At 37.7% G+C, this 23952-nt stretch overlaps 2 long non-coding RNA genes across 2 annotated transcripts in view; both read right to left on the bottom strand.

Moving 5' to 3' along the window:
• Positions 1 to 23952, bottom strand: part of LOC134809901 (uncharacterized) — a 357341-nt gene that overhangs the window by 259539 nt on the left and 73850 nt on the right. The window lies entirely within an intron of this gene.
• On the bottom strand, positions 4774 to 6490 carry LOC112208959 (uncharacterized). Its single transcript, XR_002943552.3, has 2 exons — positions 6421 to 6490; positions 4774 to 5678 (listed from the first exon to the last, which is right to left on the bottom strand). It is a non-coding gene; the product is annotated as an uncharacterized LOC112208959 (long non-coding RNA).

The raw sequence follows: 23952 nt of genomic DNA, 5'->3' as shown, positions 1-23952 counted from the left end.
GATGGCAAAACTATACAATGGCTCTGTGAGCTTCTACATACATTTCATTGTAAACAAAACAAATGGCCAAGCCTGGCATTAATGGAGTAGGAGGTCTAATTCCTAGACCTCCAAAACATATCAGCAAGTATTTTGAACAAAGAATACAATCTACCACACCATCATTAAAGGTACACCAAAAATCCCAGCATGTTTTTGGTGTCTTGATTCTTTTCCTAGACCAAGGTATCTCAATCTTACTACAATGGACATTTTAGACTGGATAATTCTTTGTTGTGGGTGCTGTTTGTGCATTGCAGGGTGCCTAGCAACATCTCTAACCTCTACCCAATAATAGCCAGTAGGCTTCACACACACTCACTCAGTCAAACTGGCAGTCAAAAATGGCATCAGACCTTGGGAAATGTTTGTTCCCTGGAGGGGCAAAATCACCCCCAATTGACAACCACTGCTCTGATCTATGAGTCATTAAAGAACAGGAATGATGTCTTAGTCATCGCTCCATCTGCATGGCACTAACCACTATAAATGGTATAAACTTAATAATTCTAATATAATAGAATGGAAATTACAAAATAGAATTTTCTTTATTCAAAACTTAAGGGCAATATTTGTATCTTGAATGTCTTTTGAGAAAAACACAAATTTCAGAGACAACTAATTTAAATCCTAGCCTCTCCACTCGAAAAATCTGGGAAATTTGCTTATCTTCTCTAAGCCTAAGCTTCTTTGTCTTTGTAATGGAGACAACAGCACCTCCCTTGCAGTTTTATGGTGATAAGCCAATGTATATTACTTGGTATATGGCATGTGCTCAATAAATGGTATCTATCAGCAGCAGCAAGAGGAGCACTTTCTCCATCACACATAAAATATGAGATGTTTAAAATAACGTTTGTCCTTTGGCATAGAAATGCCAAAAGTTACTCCCAGAAAGAGAGCAGCATGGTTCCACAAAACACTGCCTGCATTTGTTTCTCCATAAATAAGACTTGTTGTCAAGAAACTTGAGCTCAGCGGATTGCCATAAAACACATAAGCTTGGCTACGAGCAACAGGTTTTTGTGGCACTTTCCTGGATGTCAGCAGAATCTTACACATCAGGCAGCAAAGTGCAAAACATATGCCCTCAGCAACTTGCCAAAAACCAATAAAAGGAATCAATAGCAAATCCAAAATCGAGGCAGGCAGCCGCAGTTTGGGGCCGCAAGCCCCCATAAATTCACATGGAAATGCACTTTATTTTAGCAAGAACCTGACTAAACAAAACCATTTCAAATGATAAAAAGAACATTCATATAGCTACATATCATACAGTCAGGAACATCAAAATGACAACTCTCTTCAGGATTTTTTAAATCCAGTCATTTGGAGCAATATATGTTGACAAGTCCATTGGTTTTGCAGTTAGAAAATGTTAACTCAACAGAGTAGAACTGGCCTTTTGGTAAGAGAGTGGCACATTGGGAGATTATCAAGACATGTGGCATTTTACATCCAGGTGCAAAATACTTCCTTGATTTCACGTTAAGAAGTTCATGGCATGGTAATGACAAGTTTAAAATACACAGAGAAGAAAAGTCTCAATTTATAAAACACAAGTTATACAGTCTTTTTTCAAATTAATGTGATTCATTGTCCAGCATAACTAAATGGGAAGGACGTGTGGTTTGTATGTTTTATTTAAAAAAAAAAAATAATTATGAGACTTGCAATCTGGTGGAAAGATTTAGATCCCAGGCCCTGGAGACTAAAACACTTCCCAGGACCAGCAACAAATGCTGTTGCTGCTGCAGCCACGGTAAGGAGCTTGCATTTTTCTGTGGGAACTCAGATTTCAATCCAAACACCATTGTGCTTCAACCTATTTCTTCAGTAAAACTGGGGTCAGCCAGCTCAAAACATTAAGCTTGTTGACCCTGCACATCAACACTCAGAAACCTGCTGCCACAAAGATCTGGTCCCAGCACCGTAAACTGATCTCTTCCTCTGCAGCAAGAGCTGCACACCATGTAATCCTCCCAGGTACCTGCCATCTGGCCTGAAGGCCCGCTCCCTCCTTGCAAGCAGTATTGTAGTAACCAAATGACTTTTCAGCAACAACACACTCTCCGCTCTAAAATGTATTTTCTTCACTTGCAACATTCCTAATACTGATGGGGAAGTTTGGCTTAATGAGCCCCAAAAGGCAGCCTTTACATAGCTTACTGAATTCTAATGAGATAATTAAACCAGATAGCACAAATCTTTATTTATTTTTGCAGATATAAAACAAAGAGTGATATTATGTTATATGCAACTAACATTCCATAAGCAAAGCATTTCCAAACACTTCACAAACTTAATAATTTAAAATTAAGCCCGAACTCAGAAATTAGTACTTGCTTTGGTCCAGATTCTGGAGTTGTCATATGATATTTTATAAGAATTTACAGAAAATAAATACAAAAATCTTCATTCATGCATACATTTAGGGAATAAATATTTATTCCACACCCACTTTTTGTGCTAGCCACTATTCTGGGCATCCAATGGTAGTAAGGTTCTAAGATCAATTTCAAGTTATGATTTAAATATTTAAGATAAACAAATGGTAACAACAAATATATATATGTGTGTATATATATATGTGTATATATATATATGATTTAGACTAAAAAATATAGACTGACAGTTTCTATTTTTTGTTTATTTTCCCTGACCTCACCATTCCATCATGGGTAACCAGTCAGAAATGTGCACTTTTTTGTGTGCTTTTTGTTTTACATATTTTATGACTCTTTCAACTGTGGTAAGATTTGCAAAGTAGAGTAAGAATTAGTTTTCAGGAAGTAGTTTTGACATGCAAATCAAAAGCAGAGGCCTATCAATATGGCTGCTTCTTCAGTGCTGAAGCCCTTTTCATAAGAAAAAAATTGTTTAAACTTAAGGTAAAAAGCACTGGAATTTAGTGCATTGCTATTCCAGAAAACTTCTCATAAAAAATGGGACAATTTTCATTGTCAAAAAGTTTTCTTAAAACATTGAGACAATAGTTTTTTTATGAAAGCATGTTGGTGATTGCTAGGGCTTGGGGAGAGAGGAGAATGGGAAGAAGAATTAAAAAAAAAAACATTGAGACAAAAAGATTTAAAGAAAATATTTGTAACCGGGAAAAACTGGTTAATTCTTTTCTTCTTTTTTTTCATGTAAACTAAAAAATACGTAACTTTCTCATACAGAGTTTTTTCATTTCTTTTGTACAAATGTTTAAAAGATTGCTTAAACTACCCTATATGTTTTTAATTTTCCATCATTTTCTATCTTAGTTGCCAAAGCCTTGTCATTTGTTCTCTTTGGGAAGAGGACTGAAAATGAGTTAGATGAGAAAATAAGCGAGGGTTAAATATTGCCTCTTCCTCTTCTCTTCTTTCCTCATTCCTAATTGATTTCTTCTGGGAATCAGTGGATCCTATTGATATTCCCAGGACAGGCTTCTGGCAAGTCAGTGTTAACCAACAGTATCACAAAGCAATGCTGGACTGCTCTATACAACAGCAAGCACCAGATGGAAAAGCGAAACACTTAAACATCTGGAAATTCTCAGAAAACTGTTTCACCTGAACAAATTATCTGAATTATTAGAAACGAAGTTTTTGCTTTCCACTTGGATGTGTGTTTTTATAATAGTTGTTGGGCTAGAAAGAATGTCTTAGTGAACCTACAATGACCTCCTCAGTTTAGCTTTCTCCAAGAGGAAGACATAATTAACCAAGGTTGATTGGGACAATAGTATTATAACATCAACTATTTTGATATCTTTCATCACAGCAGGTAGACATGCAAGAAAGACAGGTGTGATGAATGCCCTATCTTGTGCCATTCTACCATGTTTCTCTGCCTTAAACACTATTAGCAATTTTAGCCACACACACACGCACACACACACACATGCACGCGCGCATCTCAGAGATGTGTTTAAGTCAAATGTCAATAAGAGAAGATTAAGTTATTACATTTAGTGACAATTTCCACTACAGAATTTACCAAAGTACCTTTTCAACTATAATGTCAGCTTAAGTGGGACAAATTTCACTTTGGAAAATATTAACAGTAACCATATTTTTGGCTGGAGTTTACTGACATCAAGACACTCTACTGATGAGGACTATACATACCAGAAAGCTCTCCAAGGAAGACCCTGTATCCAATTTTGGGAATTGGAGGGCCCGAAGGTGAGCCTGAGGAAGGCAAGTTCTGAAATCTGAGCCCTGAGTCACAAATCCACATGCTGATCTGAGTCAATGTTAAGTGATCTAGGAAGCCAGGTGGAGTCTCAGGGAATAGGGCTGGGAGCAACTAGACTAGGGAAACCAGAGAACAAATTATGGCTAGAATCTGGGCCCAGAAGGAAAATGCAGTGAGGAGAAACCCAGTCAAAGGCAAATGAAGCAGATGACTATGAATATTGAATAAGGAAGCTGCAATAGGATCCAACTGTTACATGGCACGTGGCAGCAGGCCGTGCATTCACACCAGACACCGAAGACTGGGTTTCACACTACATTCACTGATAAGAACACAGCCCCGGCTCCTGCCAGTCCCACTCCTCAATGGTTCAAAGAGCAGGCAGGGTAGAGGCAGACGTTCAGAGCAGCTCCACAGCCCCTCAACCAAAACCTTTGGGCTAAATGTGTTTTGGGGTTCAGATGTTTCAGATATTAAAAGGTACACAACAATTTGTTTGGATCTCTGAAGGAATGATGCTCAGTGAAAAATGCCAATCACAAAAGGTTTCATAATGTATGATTCCATTTATTCAGTATTGTTGAAATACCAAGTGTTAGAGAACAGATTAATGGTTGTCAGGGATCAGGAAGAGAGGCAGTGAAGGTGGTGGCTGTGACTACGACAGGGTAACACAAGGGATCCTTGTGATGAAAACTGTTCTGCATCTTGATGGTGGTGGTCACACAAGTTTACATGTGACAAAATTGCACAGAATTTTAATACACACAGACACACACACATAAAGTGAGTGTATGTAAAACTGGTGAAGTCCAAATAAAGTCCATGAATTTTACCAATGTCAGTTTCCTGGTTGTGATATTGTACTACAGTTTGCAAATGTTACCAATGGAGGAAATTGGGTGAAGAGTATACTATATCTCTGGTCATTTCTTACAACCACATGTGAATCTATAATTCTCTCAAAATACATTTTAAGGGAAACATTTTAACAGGCAATAACATTTTAAAAGTGCATATTTGCTATATTAGTGATATATAATGGTATAAGTGAGATATAGTGGTATAAGTGAAATGTAGATTATAAAAAGCCACCTGCCAGCTTGGGTCAGGTGTTGTGACCACATGAGTTCAGGTTTAGTCAGGTTTTGCTGCCAAATTAGCCATAAAAACACTTTTTACTTTTTCAGAGATTTTTGGATTTTGGAAGTACAGATAAAGAATTATAAACCCATGTCCAGCTCTGGCCATAGAGGATTGGTAACACTGACTAATTTGTTTGATATCTTCTGTTTCTGCTTTCTTACTTCATGTTCTGTAGAGAAAAAGTGGGTGGGGATTGCAATTTTTTAATATACTTTCATCACAGAAGGAGATGAGAAAGGGCTGTTCTTATGCACACTTTTGAGAAGTTAGACAGCAATTTCCAGGGTAGATCTGGCAGAGGAAGGCTATGGAAAGAAAGACAGGATCAGCATGGAACAACAGGATACTTCTTTAACTTCTCCTAGAGTTTCTGCATACTACCACTTTGTTGTTTGATTGGAAGCAAGTTTTCAAAATGTTTTGAAGTTCTTAAATTTTAAAATAGTCAAAACATATATGTAAACAATATGCATTCATTTATAATTAACTAGCTGACATTTTCTATCAGTTTGTATTATGCACTTTTCTGTTCCTTTTCACTGCAGTGGAGAGATTTGACCCTATCTGAAATATTTGACCATAATTAAATACTTCATGGGTGTAACAGCTAGTCAGCATTAAATAAGGTTAGGAGTTCAAAATGAGCAATGGATCTCATCAAATTAAATTAGAATTCAAACAATATGAAAAGAACCTAATTTATTCACATTACCTGAGTCTCAAGTGTTAATCTACTCTGCACTGTTCTACCAGCTGCAGTTAGAATTATCCTATGAAATATAAAGATGACAATATCCCTCTCTTTTGTTCTCCTTAGAACATGCAGAACAGTGTTTGAGCTCTCTAGGGTTAAAGAAGATGCCCACAATAAGCTGGCTGCAGTTGAGCACAGCTGAGAGTCACATGTCTCTCCATTCTGCCCATTCCAGACTATGCCCCTGATGCATCATTGATGTCCAGTTTTCTAAGCAGGCCATGCTCTCTCATCTCCATGCTTTTGCGTATGTTCCTCCCTTAGTGTGGAACACCATCCTCCCCATCATTTACCTGGACAACTGCTTCGATCCTGGAAGGTGCCATTTCTTTTCCTGGATGCCTCCGGGATCTCTCCTCTCCTATATCCAACAGGATACAGGGCTAAGAACCCATGAGCACCTATCAAGAAACTTATCATGCTACATTATATTGTACACCCCTTAATGTGGGCAACTGAATGTTTCTACTTCCTCAAAGCTTAGTATAATGCCTAACATAAAGTAGCTACTCAATAAATAAATAGATAAATAATAGTTTCTGTTTGACAAATGGAAGAACAAATAAGTGAATGTAAACATCAACACAACATATCAACTAAAAAATCCTGTACTTTGTTAGCTGTAAGACTGGCAAGTCAGTTAACCTTTCTGTAACTCAGTTTGCTCAACTTTAACGTAGGAATAATGTAGTTCTTGCCCCATCAGTTAGATTAAATCAGCTAGCACATAGAAAACAATTGTGCCAGCTAAATATTTAGGAAGCACTTAGCAAACATTAAAGTTATGAAGTGCAGGCATACGTTGTGGAGAACTTTAAATATACTTTCTATTCTGTAAGCTAGGGAGAGCCACTGAAAGATTTTAAGCAGCAAAATAATGTATGCAGTTCTGTTTTAAAAAGAGTGTTCTGGCGGCAGATATAGGGTAGGTGAGAAGTAGAGATCCTGGTGAGAAGTAGAAGCAGCGACCATAGTCAGGAAGCTGTTGCAAAAATCCAGACAGTGAGTAAGGAAGCCTTGAACAGAACAAGATAACCAATTAGACAGGGAGACTGATCAAAAAGGAGAAGCTAAAAATGAGTTTGTAGCCCAGTAACTAGAAAGACAATAATAAAATGGGGAGCAGACAAATGGCAGAATTTATTTTAAGATATTTTAGGACACACAGTCTTGGGGACTCCAGAAAATTCACATGATATCTCATGAAAGGATTACATAAATCCTTTGGGATAAATATGGAATATTATATAAATTAATAAATAGAAAGCAAGGCCCAAAGGCAATTATAAATGAAGATTTAGAACTTCATGAAGATAGAAAGACTAACACTAGAGTTCAACCTGGAAATACTGTTAGATATGATCCTTGAGCCCTTGAAAATCAAGAGGACTAAGGGTGAGCAGAAAAAAAGAAGGAGAAAACCAGCAAAGTATAATCCATGATGAAAAACCCTCCAGTGGTCTTTCCTCTTTCCACCTACTGGTGTGGATTTAGGGTGTTTTCCTGGTAACATCTGGTTAGATTCCACACAGATATCTTACTTCCTTCCCTTAGAAATTGATGTGCACCTCTTTGTTAGTTAAGTAATGATTTGCACTTGGGATAATGTGAATCATGAGCGGCAACGGTAACATGAAACTCTCAGAAGCAAAGCAAGGAAGAGCAAAGGACAGTCCCCAACACTGACACTGTGAAGCCCAGGAAGGGAAACACAGAAGCTCTTTGACATTCTCTTTAGATAGTGGTTCAAATTCCATTAAAGCCACATTCTTGTCAGATTCCAGGATCTAGTTGAAAGAAAAAAGGAAGGAAAGAAGAAGAGAAAGAGGACAGAAAAGGAATGATGGAAGAAAGGAAAAGAATGAAAGGAAGAATGTTTGTAAATGACACCTAAAGGAAAGAGGAGAGCAATTATCAAGAAATAGAAATGATGCTTTATAAAGAAGATACTTATTTAGTTCTCCTTATAATTTACAAAGAGTCAGAAAAAGAAAAGTGGAAAAACAAAGACAGAGATGGGGGCAAAGTTTTCATAGGTCAAGCTAAGTGCAAGTAGAAAAGTTTAATGTATAAAAAGAATTGCTAGATAAGTGTGCCTCTTGCTCCAATTAAGTCTCAAAAAGAGTCCTAATTTGTCTTATATATTTTGTCCCACAAAAAAAGTAAGACTTCAGTTCTCTGTTCATCTTTGTGAATGAAAAAGAACATGTCTTCTCCCATTCGTGAATTATCTCAGGCCTTGTTTTTACTTGTTCTTCAGCATGTCGTAGTCCAATGATATTTTGATTCAATAGTATTAGGTAGAAAGAAGTAAACATTATTACACATTTATAAGTGATGACAGAAAGGATGAAGTTAAAACAAAAGACTGATAAGAGTTAGGGTTTTGCTTTGAAATTCAATGCTCCATAATACCTGTGGTGTTTTTTTCTTTAAATTCCCTCAAATTTCTTGACATGCTTCTCACAGAAATGTGGAGACTGTATCCACTCTCCTTCAATCTGAGCAGGCTTGGGACTTCTTCAAACTCTAATGTATAGTGGAAAGAGCAGTTTGTGACATCTGAGGTTATGTTATAAAAGTCTGTGCAGGTCTCCATGCAGTTCTCTTGGTGTGTTTGCTCTCTGAACACTCTTGAGATGTACCTCTCAAAACCCAGCTGTCCATCTGTGAGAAGCCCAAGCCACAGGGAGAAGCCAAGTGTAGACACTGCAGTAGCAAGGCCCAGCTGAATGCAATCTCCAAGTTATCTCAGCCCAGGAACCAGACATGTACGCAAATAGACCTCTGTAATTCCAGCCCCAGTCATTTAATCTTCCCAACTGAGCACCACATATGGTGAAGAGACAAGCCATTCCAGTAATGCCCAGTTCTAATGCCAGAGGTACAAAATCCATAAAGATGTTAGAATGGCTGTTGTTTCATGCCAGTAAGTCTGGGGTGGTTTTATGCAGCAATAAACAATAGATAAGCTCTTACCAATGAGAAAAATAAATAGCTATATCAAGCTGAAAATTTTTTTAGGAGTTGAATAATTTGGAGAGTTGGGGAGGAGTTTCTTACTTTGACATGAAATGGGCCCTTGACAATGTCATTGACTACATTTTAATATCATTGCAACAGTACAAAATAAAATTTCCTTAAAAATAAGTGTTTTTTTTTTTCTAAAATTCCTCTCATTGAAAAAGAATTCAAAAGCATTATTAGAAAGCATGAGCTTTGGGCTAGAGAAAAAATTTTTTACACACTCTTCTGTCTTAAGTAAATATTCTCAGATGGCTCAGATGGTTAGAATTGAGGTGTGGATGGATATAATATTGAAGCACAAAGGGTAGGTAGTTTACACTCCACATTATTAGCAGAGCTAAAAACAAAGACTCTTCTTTACCAGAATAAATAAAAGCATCTACATATGAATTAGCTTGATTGTGGTAATCACTTCACAATGTATACCTGTACATATATCAAAACATCACATTGTATACCTTGAATACATATAATTTTTATTGTCAATTTTACCTCAATAAAGCTGAATGAATAAATAAATGGATAACACCTGCTTATAATGAATGGCTTCTATTTTGATCCATTTTGGAAAAAAATACTCACAATAAAGATGACTGCCCATGGTTCTAAAACAAAATTTTAGAAATTTTTTTCCAACCCCAACATTTGTGAATAACAAGTCATAATATGTAAAAAAAAAAAAAAATCAGAGAATTATTAGATGTTTTATTAAGTTTCTAGAGACTATTTCAGGATTGTTCCAGAGTTAGCCAAAACAGCAAAACTTCTTATATGTATGGCAGTATAAAATGAAATCGGAACACCTGCAGTCAAGCCACAGTTTATCCAGTTGCTAGGTGTGAGTCAGCACCACTGCACCTTTCTGAGGTTGATTTTCCTCATTCAGCAAGTGGAGATGATGGTCCCTACAATCCCATCACTGAGTTATTGCCAGGCCTCAATGAGTTTGTGTGAAAAATGTTCTCACATTAATGCCAATTGAAACCACAATGAGATACCATCTCACACCATTCAGAATGGCTGTTATTAAAAAGTCAAAAATAACAGATGCTGACAAGGCTGCAGAGAAAATGGAATATTTATACAGCATTAGTGGAAATGTAAATTAGTTCAGCCACTGTAGAGAGCAGTTTGGAGATTTCTCAAAGAACTTAAAACAGAACTATCACTCAACACAGCAGTCCCATTACTGGGTATACGCCCAAACAAAAATAAATTGTTCTACAAAAAAGACACATGCATTTGTATGTTCATCACCACCCTATCCAAAATAGCAATGACAAGGAGTCAACCAGAATGCCTATCAATGGCTGACTGGATAAAGAAAATGTGATACATATACACCATGGGATACCTGCAGCCATAAAAAGAAATGAGATCATGTCCTTTGAAAAAACATGGATGTGGCTGGAGGCCATTATCCTAAGTGGACTAACACAGGAACAGAAAACCAAATGTCGCATGTTCTCACTTATAAGTGGGAGCTAAACATTGGGTACCAGTGAACCTAGAGATGTGAACAATAAACACTGGGGGCTACTAGAGTGGGAACAGAGGAGAAGATACAAACCTTGTCTGAATCTCTTCTCAGACAAGGGGGGAAGGGTTGCAAAACTATCCACTCAGTACTATGCTCACTACCTGGGTGATGGGATCATTTGTACCCCAAACCTCAGCATCACGCAATATGCCTATGTAATAAACCTGCACATGTAACCTCCTAATCTAAAGTAAAAGTTGAAATTATTTTTAAAAAGAACCAGATTTTTTTAATTCTCAAACTAAGACACAATAAACATTATTATTATTAAAGTTTATAAATATCAGTATCAAATTTCTTATAAATATCAAATGTCAAATTGTATTGTGTTTTAATGTCAAACATTTTTTTTCTTATTCCACAGAAATCTGTAGCTACATGTAGTATTCACTGGCACTCAAGTTAGCAGAATATTTTATTCATCATTGAGAGATTAGCTCTCCAATAATTGCATGATTGCTATTCTTTTGAATATATTATGACTAGTATTTGGGGAAAAGTATGTTTTATTATTCATTTTTTTGAACATCAAATATTTATTAAGCCAACTACTAAGTGTGAGGCATTGTGCTAGAACTGAGGAAACACTGATAAGCAGAATAGTCACATTCACTGCCCTCATGGAACTTACAGTCTTAGAGTAACATGGATGTAAGATTCCTTCCTGAGTGAAGAGAGAGATCTCACATAAATCAGGATATAATAAAAGAATCCAGGAGAAACCAGAGTTGAATCACCCATGTATTGCTAGGAATTATATTCAGCTGCAAATACTAGAAACCATACTACAGTAGCTTAAACATATGAGGGTGCTATTCTCTCATATAAAATGACATCTAAAAGTAGGCAGTCCAGAGCCTGAAGGGTAACTAGGTTCAGCAGGGACTGAGACTTTGTCTAGCCTTCTGCTCTCCCATCCCAAGTTCATGACTTCCAGCCTCAAATTTATAGGATGGTTCCTACAGTTCCAGCCATCACACCCATTTTCCAGCAAGAAGGACTGAAACAGAAAAGGGCAAGATGTGCAAACATCCCTAATTTGGTCACTTATTCGCCATCCCTGTTAAGAAGGAAGAAAAAAAATGTTACACAGACAGCAGTTTCCCCACAGCTCAAGACTTAAGGGCCAGATTATTCACTGGGGCTCGGTAGGGGTCACAATCCTGTATATACAAATTAAATGGGAGCCAAGTATGTCTCTTGAAAGAGATAACAGAAAAAAAAAAGGAAGATAAAACATAGGCTATGGGATGCTCAAGTCACAAAAATTTAAGTGTTTTAATGAGGAAACAGCTTTTAATTCCTGTCCAATGATATAAAAAAATTTACTATTAGACCTGCTTCTGGGACAGGGAAGTCAAAATGCTGGCCAAAATCCATGTCACTGAGAGGTAAGCTTTGAGCTAAAGGACAAACAAAATAATAAAAATGCTTACAAAATCCTATCAAAACTTAATGTGCAGAGAACGGCTAGAAAGATTGCTCTCTTCCACTCCCTGGGCCAGCCATGCTAATTACATAACAAGCACTTAATAAATATGTGTTGAATGAATTAGTCATGGTACATTTTCCCACTGAAACTAGACATGCCCTCAGAATCCTTCTCACACTTGTCTCCAGCAGACCTTATCAATCTACCACAGACGTAATGAGAGGGGAAACAAATCTGCCATCATCATGCTAGAGCTGAGTAGCCTAGGTTCAGCAACCTATCTGTTCCTTGAAAACTTCAATTCTTTCTTATTAGGTATTCAAGACTTTTTAGGGGAAAAAATGTCAACAGTGCTAAGAATAAATAAAAGAAGATAATTTTTTCCTCTTAGCACAGAATTCAAAGAGGGATAGTAGTAGTATTAATATAGGCCTAAGAACTAAGTAAGGTAGAGGAAATACGATTTCATGTGAGAAAATCTCAAATAACATTAAGACTTGGGGAACTATGAAAACAGCTGCTTTCCTTACATGCAGTTTCTCCTTGTGGAGCGTAAATGTGAGTGTGTATGTGTGTATTGTGTAGATGTCATGTGTTTTAAGAGAGAGCAAGATTCTTTTCTATCAGAAAACCCCATTTGTAATTTATTCTAGATGACTACCAGTCTGCTGAAGATGATTTTCTGAGGAAAGAAAGTCAACCAAAACATCAGAAACATTGAAGAAAGCATTCACTCAATTAACATTTCTTAAGTATCTACTATATGCTGTGCAGTACTGGTGCAGGACTGCTATGATAAAGAAAATTGTCATTGCCTTTGCCTAATGAAAATGGGGAAGATAGACATTAATCAAATTAGCACATTAATGATTAATTACAAACTATGTCAAGCACCCTGACAGAAAGGAACACAATACCATCCATAAGATCCTAGAATAACAACAACAAAATGTATACTGAAGCACTCATAGGAATGTTTATGTGTGCCAGGTAGGAAGAAGGGGAGACAGGGTTCCAATATGGAAGCAGTGCCTTCAAGAGCTCCCAGGCAGGGTGTAGCACAGTAGGTCTGATGAACTGAAAGGAGGCCTGTGTGGCTAAAGAAAGAACAGGCAGCAAGTGTTCAAAATGAGACTGAAAAATTATCAGGGAGCACGCACAGTGCTTGGAGGCCATGGGAAGGTTTAAATTTTCATCTTAACTGCCATAGGAATCCATTAAAAAAATCTTAAGATGTAGGTGACATGATCGTATTTGCACTGCATGGTTAGCATGTTCTTGATGCGAAGAGAACACCATAGCACCACGTGGTAAACTGGAGTTACCAAACACATAATACAAACAAACAAAGAAAATGCAGGAGCGAAGAATTTTGTCAGATAAATCCTGACAGCAGTGTGAATGATAGGTTGATAAGGGCAAAACAGGACACTAGAGAGATGAATTTGAATAATACAAAATGTAGAGGATGGAATTGATTTATGATGCATTTAAAATGTGGAAGTTGATGGAGGGAAGGATCTAGAATGACTCCGGGTTTCTGGTCTGGATAAGTGAATGGACGGTGTTGCTATTTACTGTGATCATAAACACAAGAGGAAGACCAGATCATAAAAGAAATATGATTAATCAAGCTAGACTTAGTTAAGTGTTCATGAGACACCCAAATGTATATATGCAGAAGAAAATCAGCATGAATCCGTATCTCAGAGGAAATTTCACAAATATATCAATTTATAAGTCATCAATATAGGGACAATAGTTAATGTCATAAAGGTGAATAGATCACATAGGGGAAGTATTTATAATGATTTACCATCAACTATAAAATAACGTTGGGTATTGGCAGCTACAAGAAGAGCCCAAGGTAGGAGAATGAAGAAAAATTGTCAAGGAACCATATGATTAGAACCTTTTCAAAAAGGAGGGTCATAGGGCATATGAAGAAAGACATAAAGATGGAAAAGTGAACATTAGATTTAGCCATTGGAAAGCTTTGGCAAAGCAGGGTAAGTTGAATGGTGGGAGGGGCACCAAAGTGCTGTGGGAAAGGAAAATACAGGTAATAAGTGACTGCAGGCTGTTCTTTCAAGAAGTCTGGCTAAGAAAATAAGTCATTAGAAAGAATGGAAACAAGAGAATGAATAGAGTAAAGAAGCTGTCATTTTTACAATGCAAGAGACTTAAATATGTTCATAGGCTGTGGAAAAAAGTAGAGAAGAGACAGCACCATCAGGAAAAGTAGACCTCTGGTGAATTGCATGGTATTTGTAACTGGACACATTGTTTCAAATTCTACCTCACTATCTGTCCATCTTGAACAAATTAATAATATTCACTAAGCCTCAGTTTTTTCATATGATTATTATGAGGCTTCGAGAAGATAAATATATACCTAAAGAGCGTAGCATAATGGCTATTAGAGAGAAAGTGCAGCACTCATTTAATGATCTCTGATTTTACTATTATGCATAAACATTAAGTGACAAAGTAACAAAATATAGTTTTTGTTAATGGTAATGATGAAGAACATAAAGTCATACAAACAGAAAATTATATATATTAGAAAAGTTAAACAATTTGTCCTGTGTCACACAATCTGAAAAAAGGAAATTAGATGAATAACAGTTCAGCAAATACTACAAATAACCAGCTGACTGCAAGATCAGATCGTAGTATCAACATTGCTTTAAGAAGCACACAACTATATCACTAGAATTACAATATATACTACAATATATAATAACATATTACTATAATTACAATTACTATGTCTGAGACATAGTAATTGCTATTAACAATTTTGCTGTCATAAGCATTGACAGAAGTAGGAGAAGCCAGTGTTTCACAGTAAAGTAAACTCTGGTGCCATGTTTAAGTCAATGTGGTCGCACCTACTCCCACACCTTCAAATATTACCTTCATGTAGATAAATCCCAAATCTATGTAAGAGCTCCACCCCCTATGAATTAATGTTTCCATATCATAACTTTCTGATACCTCACTTGTATTGCAAACCCTAATAATCTAAAATCAAAATCACATTTTTTAATCTCGTTCCTTTCCCCATCAACACACATATCTATTTAGTTAATGAAAGGGATCATGGGGAACTATTAGTAGTTGGAGAAAGAAAGAAAAAAGTGAGAAATAGAAAAGGGAAAAAGAAACGAGTAAAGGAGAAAAAGAAAGACAAATAATGAAGGTAGGATGAAGAGAGATTTTGAATTCCTTGACAATACCTGAAACCTTTGAATCAAATCAATGTTTCAACCTAGTAACATTTTCTACTCTTTGCTATTGTTTTTTAAACTGGGAATAAACAAGCTTTGTCGATTGACTGATTCCCCCATTTATTCATGCATTCAGCAACTATTTATTAACCAACAATTGTGAGAACAGTCCTTGTAGACATCACCAGAAGACAGGAAAACTATGAGCCACAATCCCTATCCTCAAGTTGCTATTAAATTCTCTAAGAAAAATAGATGTTATACAAAAAAATTATCAAACAAAGTCCAAACGACGGGATGACATTCCCAGACTTCCTGATGGTGCAGAGGTAGGTAGAGATACTATTCAGTGGCTCACATTTGGAATTTCCCCTTGGAGGCCTCTAAACAGATTGGCACCCAATAAATGTTTATTGAATACAACAATGAGTTAAATACAGTAGCTCAGTCCTCCCACAAACCCTACTTTGTTCATTTATTTTTATTCACCATACAGATTGCATGTATATTTTGACCTTCTGAGACCATTTTTTCAGTTGTGCAAAATAAATTATGTCCATTAACAAATAAACTTGAAATAATATCTTCATTTTACCTTTCCTTGCCTCACTCTAACACCAATGGAAGCTGCTTGAAGTTTGAAGTTATCACAATGGCTTACAGCTTCATTCTTTGATGCGTCTAATCAGAGGCATTTCTTACTTCACCTGAGATGGCATCGATATATATATGTATATATATGCACATATACATGTATATATATATCTATGCATATATACATACATATGTATATGTGTGTGTGTGTATATATATATATAGAGAGAGAGAGAGAGAAAGAGAGAGAAAGAGACACTAAGGCAACAATTTTCCTTTTAAAAATGCTTTTAAAAACTCCAGTAAAGTCAGGTTACATCTTAAAGAAAATAGCTCATTCAACTTTTAAAGAATTTGACTACTAACAATTCAAGTAAAAATTATCTTTCGTGTTAGGTACAAGGTTGGATAATACATTAGATTACTTAAGAGTGAAGGTTTGGGAATCAGACTTCCTGCCTTCAAACCCCAGCTCTACCTTTTTTTTTTTTGCTCTGTGAACTTGATAATACTTAACTTTCACTGCTTTGGTTTTATCATCTTTAAAATAAGAATACAAATATTTATCTTATAGGATTGTCCTTTTCAAAATGCCTAACACAGAAAAAGTGCTCAATAAATATTAGTTATATGGACTAGTTCCTCTCCCACACAGCTCATAATCTTCTAGAGAGAAAGCTACGCAATGCACAGTCACAAGGCAGTACTGAGAGTGAATGTATGAAATACTCTGCAGAACGAATGCAGGAGGTAGGGAGTAATTCTATGAGGGGAATTCAAAGGATGTTTTGAAGAGGAGGTGGCCTTTGATTCTTCTACTCAGGCTGTGTCAACACGCATAAATCCATACAAACAATGTTATTAATTAATGTTTAATTATAAATGGCTGTGTAATTCAATCAAAATGATTAAAACCTCTGGTTTAAGAACTGAATACTCGTGTGCAAATATAAGATCCTCCTCCTTTCCTTCCCTATCTCCTACCTTTACTCTTCCCTTTAATAGTTCTTATTCCTTCCTGCCCTCCTGTACTAGCCCATTTCTCACTGCTATAAAGACATAGCTGCTACTGGGTAACTTGTAAAGAAAAGAGATTTAATTGCCTCATAGTTCCACAGCCTGTATAGGAAGCATGGCTGGCAAGGCCTCAGGATAATTACAATCCTGAAGGAAGGTGAAGGGGAAGCAGGCACATCTTAAGTGGCTAGAGCAGAAGGAAGAGAGCAAAGTGGGAGGTGCTACACACTTTTAAACAAACAGATCTTGCAATAACTCACATGCTATCGTTAGAACAACATCAAAGGGGAAATCTGCCCCCGTGATCCAATCACCTCCCACCATGCCCCACCTCCAACTTTGGGGATTACAACTTGACATGAGATTTGGATGAGAACACAGACCCAAACCACATCACCTCCCTTTCCTCCTCTCTGCTCTTCTTGTCTCTTCTTCTCCCTCCCTACCCTCTTTCCTCCACCACAAGAGCTTTTTCAACTTACATTCCTAAACATGACTCTGGAATTTTCTTTAAGAGGCTTCCCAGAATGACAGTCATGCCAAGGTGCCACAGAAAATAGCTGTAACTGTTTATCTGGCTTCCATGTTTCACCTCTGGGAGATGTAGAGAGGAGATAAAATCAGAGTAAGGTGAAATATCTTCAGTGGGTTAAGTTTTATGGAACTCTCTCCTACCATTGAGCCAATTGAATCTGGGTTTTTCCATCATCTGAAACTTACAGAATGTCATAGGCTAAAAACATGGCACCCCAAAATACATTCATGTCCTAATCCCTGTTACCTGATATAGGAAAAAAGAAGCCTTACAGATTAAGTTATGGATACTGAGATGGGAGGATTGTTCTGGATTATCTAGGTGGGTCCTAAGTGCAATCACATGTGTCTTTACTAAATGAGAGACAGGGGAAAATTTAACACATGCAGAGGAGGCAGCAATGTGATCACAGAGGCAGAGATCAGAATGACTCAGCCACAAGCCAAGGAATGCTGGCAACCACCAGAAGTCATCTAGAGCCTCCTGAGGTAGCCCAGCCCTGCCAATACCTTGATTTCAGCCCAGTAAAACCACTTTTGGACTTCTGGCATCCAGAATTGTAACAGCATAAATATCTGTTGTTTTAAGCCACCAGGTTTTTTGGTAACCTGTTTTAGCAGCCATAGGGAGCTAATACATAGGGCTTATCAGTGACCCTTGTCTTGTCCTATAATGTTTTTAGGTCTCCAGGCTCTCACTTTTAGAGGCTGTCAATACTCACAAAATGGGCCTCAAACATTTTTGCTTAATCTTAGCCCTGAATCATTTGCCGTTACGTATTTTAGATTGCGCCTTCAGATACTCCCAATTTCTAACCTCATTATTCTTTTTCCTATTTATATCACCCCACCAATACAACTGTATATTTCCTGTTAACTTTGACTTGGATTTCCTCATGACTATCCTGGGGTGTTCTAGTTGGCCTGGCTTCTCCATACATAGCCTATCTGTGAGTTCACTCCAACCTTTGAGCACGGCCAAGCTTCTTTTGGATAATCTTGACTGCTCTCATGTCAACTGGTTCTTCTGTTGTTGTTTAAAACCAAAACATAAGGCCAGGTACGGTGGCTCATGTCCGTAATCCCAGCACTCTGGGAGGCTGAGACAGGTGGATTGCTTGAGCCCAGGAGTTCAAGACCAGCCTGGGCAACATGGTGAAACTATGTTTCTTTACTAAAAAATACAAAAAATTACCTGGATTTCATGGCACACTCCTGTAGTCCCAGCTACTCGGGAGGCTGAGGTGGGCAGATTACTTGAGCCTGGGAGGCCGAGGTTGCAGTAAACTGATACTGCACCACTGCACTCTAGCCTGGGCAAGACAGTAAGACCCTGTCTCAAAAAAAAAAAGAGAGAGATAGAGGGAAAACCAAAACATGATAAGATATCAGTATCTTTATGCCTTTCTTTTGGAGAATATTCAATTCTCCTGAACATTTCCTGTACCTATGTATATCTAAATAAAATCCTGGTCCATGTGTTTCTAGATCTATGAGGCCTATTGAGTGTTGAAGGTTAATATGTATCATATTTCTCTAATCTTGCAACATGAGCCAAAGTGAATAAAAAATTGAAATCTGCGTTTAATCTGGTAAAGCACTTTATGGTGAGCTATTCAGAATGATAATTGACACTCTCAGCTGTAAAAATTGTGTGGAATTATCTGGTGCTTTAAGGATTAGGTGGGTGCACAGTAGATGCTTCATAACTTATTGAATAGATCAGTGAATAAGTTTAACAAGTAATTTACCTTACTGGATTAAGCATTTTTTAAATTCTTCAATATAGAATTTAAGTATTTGAGTATTTAAATTATTTAATTTAAATTTAATTAAGTATTTTAAGTATTTAATTAATTTAAGTATTTAAGGATTAAGCATTTTTAAAATACTTAAATACAGAAGCCACTTTGTATTTTTATTCTAATTTACCTAGAAAAAGGACCTGTGTAATTTCTGCAAAGAAGAATGACAATTTGGGTTTTTTAATGAGATGATGAATAACAAGAACAGGAGACGCTTTATCTTCCTCTAAATTTTTAAAAAGAAATTTCTCTATTTTGAAACAGAGAAAAATTGGTTTTTGCAAGAAAAGCTGAGACTGCTTTTGAAGGCTTAAATCATCTAATTCCATTCCTGTCCTTGCTTCTGCCCCACAACACGAATGCACAGTGTAACAAATAGGTGCCATCTGCCTTTTAATTATCTGAGTCAGAATAATGGAAACACTTAAGAAATGACAACATGGTCTGGTCTTTATTCAGTTAATTAAGAGTAGCTATTTTGCTTGTTTGAAATTTTACAGAACAAACAACCAGCTAATCTTTCATTAGCAAACAGTCTGGAGTTATAGAGTTATACCTTCAGGCCACATCCAATGGAGTGAATTATCTGAGGCAAGATGGTTATTCAGAAAACAGTAATAAACTTCAGGCTTGGGATTTGGAGTTAACTATTTAACTGATTTTTAAATGGAATTTAATCATTCCACACAGATAAGAAAAAACCTAAGAAGAAAAGCAAAAATAAATGTTCTAAATACTAAAATTATTTCAGAAAATAAAGATGGGAAATTGAAAAGGCACAGAGAAAATTCCTTGCTTAGTGGAAAGTTATTCCATATTTCACTGTAAATCAAGATTGAAGTGCATTAAATGCTAGCTAGTTACTCATAAGGCCGTATGTTTTCCAATGCATTTAAACAGTAAAATCCTCTTACTTTCCAAGCTTAAAAAAAAATCATTTCTCTTTCTGTAAAGCAAATTAATTACTAAGAATCTGGAGTTCATTCCATCTTGTATACAAGTTGTTATATGTTTACAGCATCAGAATTCAGAAGCTGTACTGCCAAGATTGTAGGCTTACAACTTCCAAAAGTGAGGAATCCCATGTTTTCCATGGTCCCAAGTTCTAAAAAGAATTAGTCACTTCACCTCTCATCACCCTTGACTTACAAGTAAAAGTTCTGATCTTTTCTAAAGTAAGGTTTCAAAAGTGAATGGAAGAGGTGGCAAAATGGGAAGTCAGGCAATGAGCATGTTATCAAAGGTGTTCCTGGGAGGCTAGCAAGACAGCCGAATAGGAACACCTCTGGTCTGCAGCTCCCAGGGAGATCAACACAGAAGGTGGGTGATTTCTGCATTTCTAACTGAGGTACTCAGCTCATCTCACTGGAACTGGTTAGACAGTGGGTGCAGCCCACAGAGGGCCAGCTAAAGCAGGGTGGGGCATCACCTCATCCAGGAAGCACAAGGGGTTGGGGAACTCCCTCCCCTAGCCAAGGGAAGCTGTGAGGGACTGTGCCATGAGGAACGGTGCACTCCAGCCAAGATACTATGCTTTTCCCATGGTCTTCGCAACCCACAGACTAGGAGATTCCTTCAGGTGTCATCAGGGCCCTGGGTTTCAAGCACAAAACTGGACGGCCATTTGGGCAGACACTGAGCTAGCTGCAGGAGTTTTTTTTCATACCCCAGTGGTGCCTGGAACACCAGCAAGACAGAACTGTTCACTCCCCTGGAAAGGGAGCTGAAGCCAGGGAGCCAAGTGGTCTAGCTCAGTGGATCCCACCCCAATGGAGCCCAGCAAGCTAAGATCCACTAGTTTGAAATTCTCGCTGCCAGCACAGCAGTCTGAAGTCAACCTGGGACACTCAAGCTTGGTGGGGGAGGGGCGTCTGCCATTACTGAGGCTTGAGTAGGCGATTTTCCCCTCACAGTGTAAACAAAGCTGCAGGAAAGTTACAACTGGGCAGAGCCCTCCACAGCTCAGCAACGCCACTTTAGCCAGACTGCCTCTCTAGTTTCCTCCTCTCTGGGCAGGCCATCTCTGAAAAAAAGGCAGCAGCCCCAGTCAAGGGCTTATAGGTAAAACTCCCATCTCCCCGGACAGAGCACCTGGGGGAAGGGGTGGCTGTGGGCACAGCTTCAGCAGACTTAAATGTCCCTGCCTGCTGGCTCTGAAGAGAGCAGCAGATCTCCCAGCATAACACTTGAGCTCTGCTAAGTGTCAGACTGCCTCCTCAAGTGGGTCCCTGACCCCCGTGTTTCCTGACTGGGAGACACCTCCCAGCAGGGACTGACAGACACCTCATACAGGAGAGCTCTTACTGGCATCTGGCGGGTGCCCCTCTGGGACGAAACTTCCAGAGGAAGGAACAGACAGCAATCTTTGCTGTTCTGCAGCCTCTGCTGGTGATACCAAGGCAAACAGTATCTGGAGTGGACTCCAGCAAACTCCAGCAAACCTGCAGCAGAGGGGCCTGACTGTTAGAAGGAAAACTAACAAACAGAAAGGAATAGCATCAACATCAACAAAAAGGACGTCCACTCAGAAACCCCATCCGAAGGTCACCAACATCGAAGACCAAAAGTAGAGAAATCCATGAAGATGAGGAGAACCCAGCTTAAAAGGCTGAAAATTCCAAAAACCAGAGCGCCTCCCCTCCTCCAAAGGATCACAACTCCTCACCAGCAAGGGAACAAAAATGGACGGAGAATGAGTTTGACGAATTGACAGAACTAGGTTTCAGAAAGTGGGTAATAACAAACTCCTCTGAGCTAAAGGAGCATGTTCTAACCCAATGCAAGGAAGCTAAGAACTTTGAAAAAAGGTTAGAGGAATTGCTAACTAGAATAACCACTTTAGAGAGGAACATAAATGACCTGATGGAGCTGAAAAACAAAGCATGAGAACTTTGTGAAGCATACACAAGTATCAATAGCCAAATTGATCGAGTGGAAAAAAGGATATCAGAGACTGAAGATCAACTTAATGAAATAAAGTATGAAGGTAAGATTAGAGAAAAAAGAATGAAAAGGAATGAACAAAGCCTCCAAGAAATATGGGTCTATGTGAAAAGACCAAACCTACGTTTGATTGGCGTACCTAAAAGTGACAGGGAGAATGGAACCAAGTTGGAAAACACTTCAGGATATTATGCAGAAGAACTTCCCCAACCTAGCAAGACAGGCCAACATTCAAATTCAGGAAATACAGAGAACACAACAAAGATGCTCGTCGAGAAGAGCAACCCCAAGACACATAAGCATCAGATTCACCAAGGTAGAAAGGCTCAAAATAAAGGGGTTGAGGAATATTTACCAAGCAAATGGAAAGGAAAAAAAAAAGCAGGGGTTGCAATCCTACTCTTTGATAAAATAGACTTTAAACCAACAAAGATCAAAAGAGAAAAAGAAGGGCATTACATAATGGTAAAGGGATCAATGCAAAAAGAAGAGCTATTTTAAATATATATGCACTCAAAACAGGAGCACTCAGATTCATAAAACAAGTTCTTAGAGACCTACAAAGAGACTTAGACTCCCACACAATAATAGTGGGAGACTCTAACAGCACACTGTCAATATTAAACAGATCAACGAGATGGAAAAGTAACAAGGATATTCAGGACTTGAACTCTGCTCTGGAGGAAGCTGACCTAATAGACATCTACAGAACTCTCCACCCTAAATCAACAGAATATACATTCTTCTCAGCACCACATCACACTTTTTCTAAAATTGACCACATAATTGGAAGTAAAACACTCCTCAGCAAATGCAAAAGTACAGAAATTATAACAAACAGTCTCTCAGACCACAGTGCAATCAAATTAGAACTCAGGATTAAGAAAGCAAGAACAATCTAAAATCGACACCTTAACATCACAATTAAAAGAACTAGAGAACCAAAAGGAAACAAATTCAAAAGCTAGCAGAAGACAAGAAAGAACTAAGATAAGAGCAGAACTGAAGAAGATAGAGACACAAAAAATCCTTCAAAAAATTAATGAATCCAGGAGCTTTTTTTTTGGAAAAGACTAAGAAAATAGATAGACCCCTGGGCAGACTAATAAAGAAGAAAAGAGAGAAGAATAAAATAGACACAATAAAAAATGATAAAGGGGATATCACCACTGGTGCCACAGAAATACAAACTACCGTAAGAGAATACTATAAACACTTCAACACAAATAAACTAGAAAATCTAGATGAAATGGATAAATTCCTAGACATATACACCCTCCCAAGTCTAAACCAGGAAGAAGTCGAATCTCTGAATAGACCAATAACAAGTTCTGAAATTGAGGCAGTAATTAATAGCCTACCAATCAAAAGAAGTCCGGGACCAGATGGATTCATGGCCAAAATCTATCAGAGGCCAGCATCATCCTGATACCAAAACCTGTCAGAGACACAACAAAAATGAAAATTTCAGGCAAATATCCCTGATGAGCGTCGAAGTGAAAATCCTCAATAAAATACTGGCAAACCAAATTCAGCAGCACATCAAAAAGCTTATCCACCACGATCCAGTTAGCGTCATCCCTGGGATGCAAGGCTGGTTCAACATACACAAATCAATAAATGAAATCCATCACATAAAGAGAACCAATGACAAAAACCACATGATTATCTCAATAGAAACAGAAAAGTTCTTCAATAAA

Source organism: Pan troglodytes, chromosome 3, assembly GCF_028858775.2.
Source record: "Pan troglodytes isolate AG18354 chromosome 3, NHGRI_mPanTro3-v2.0_pri, whole genome shotgun sequence".
Taxonomy (NCBI): domain Eukaryota; kingdom Metazoa; phylum Chordata; class Mammalia; order Primates; family Hominidae; genus Pan; species Pan troglodytes.
This window is presented reverse-complemented; position numbering and strand designations above follow the sequence as displayed.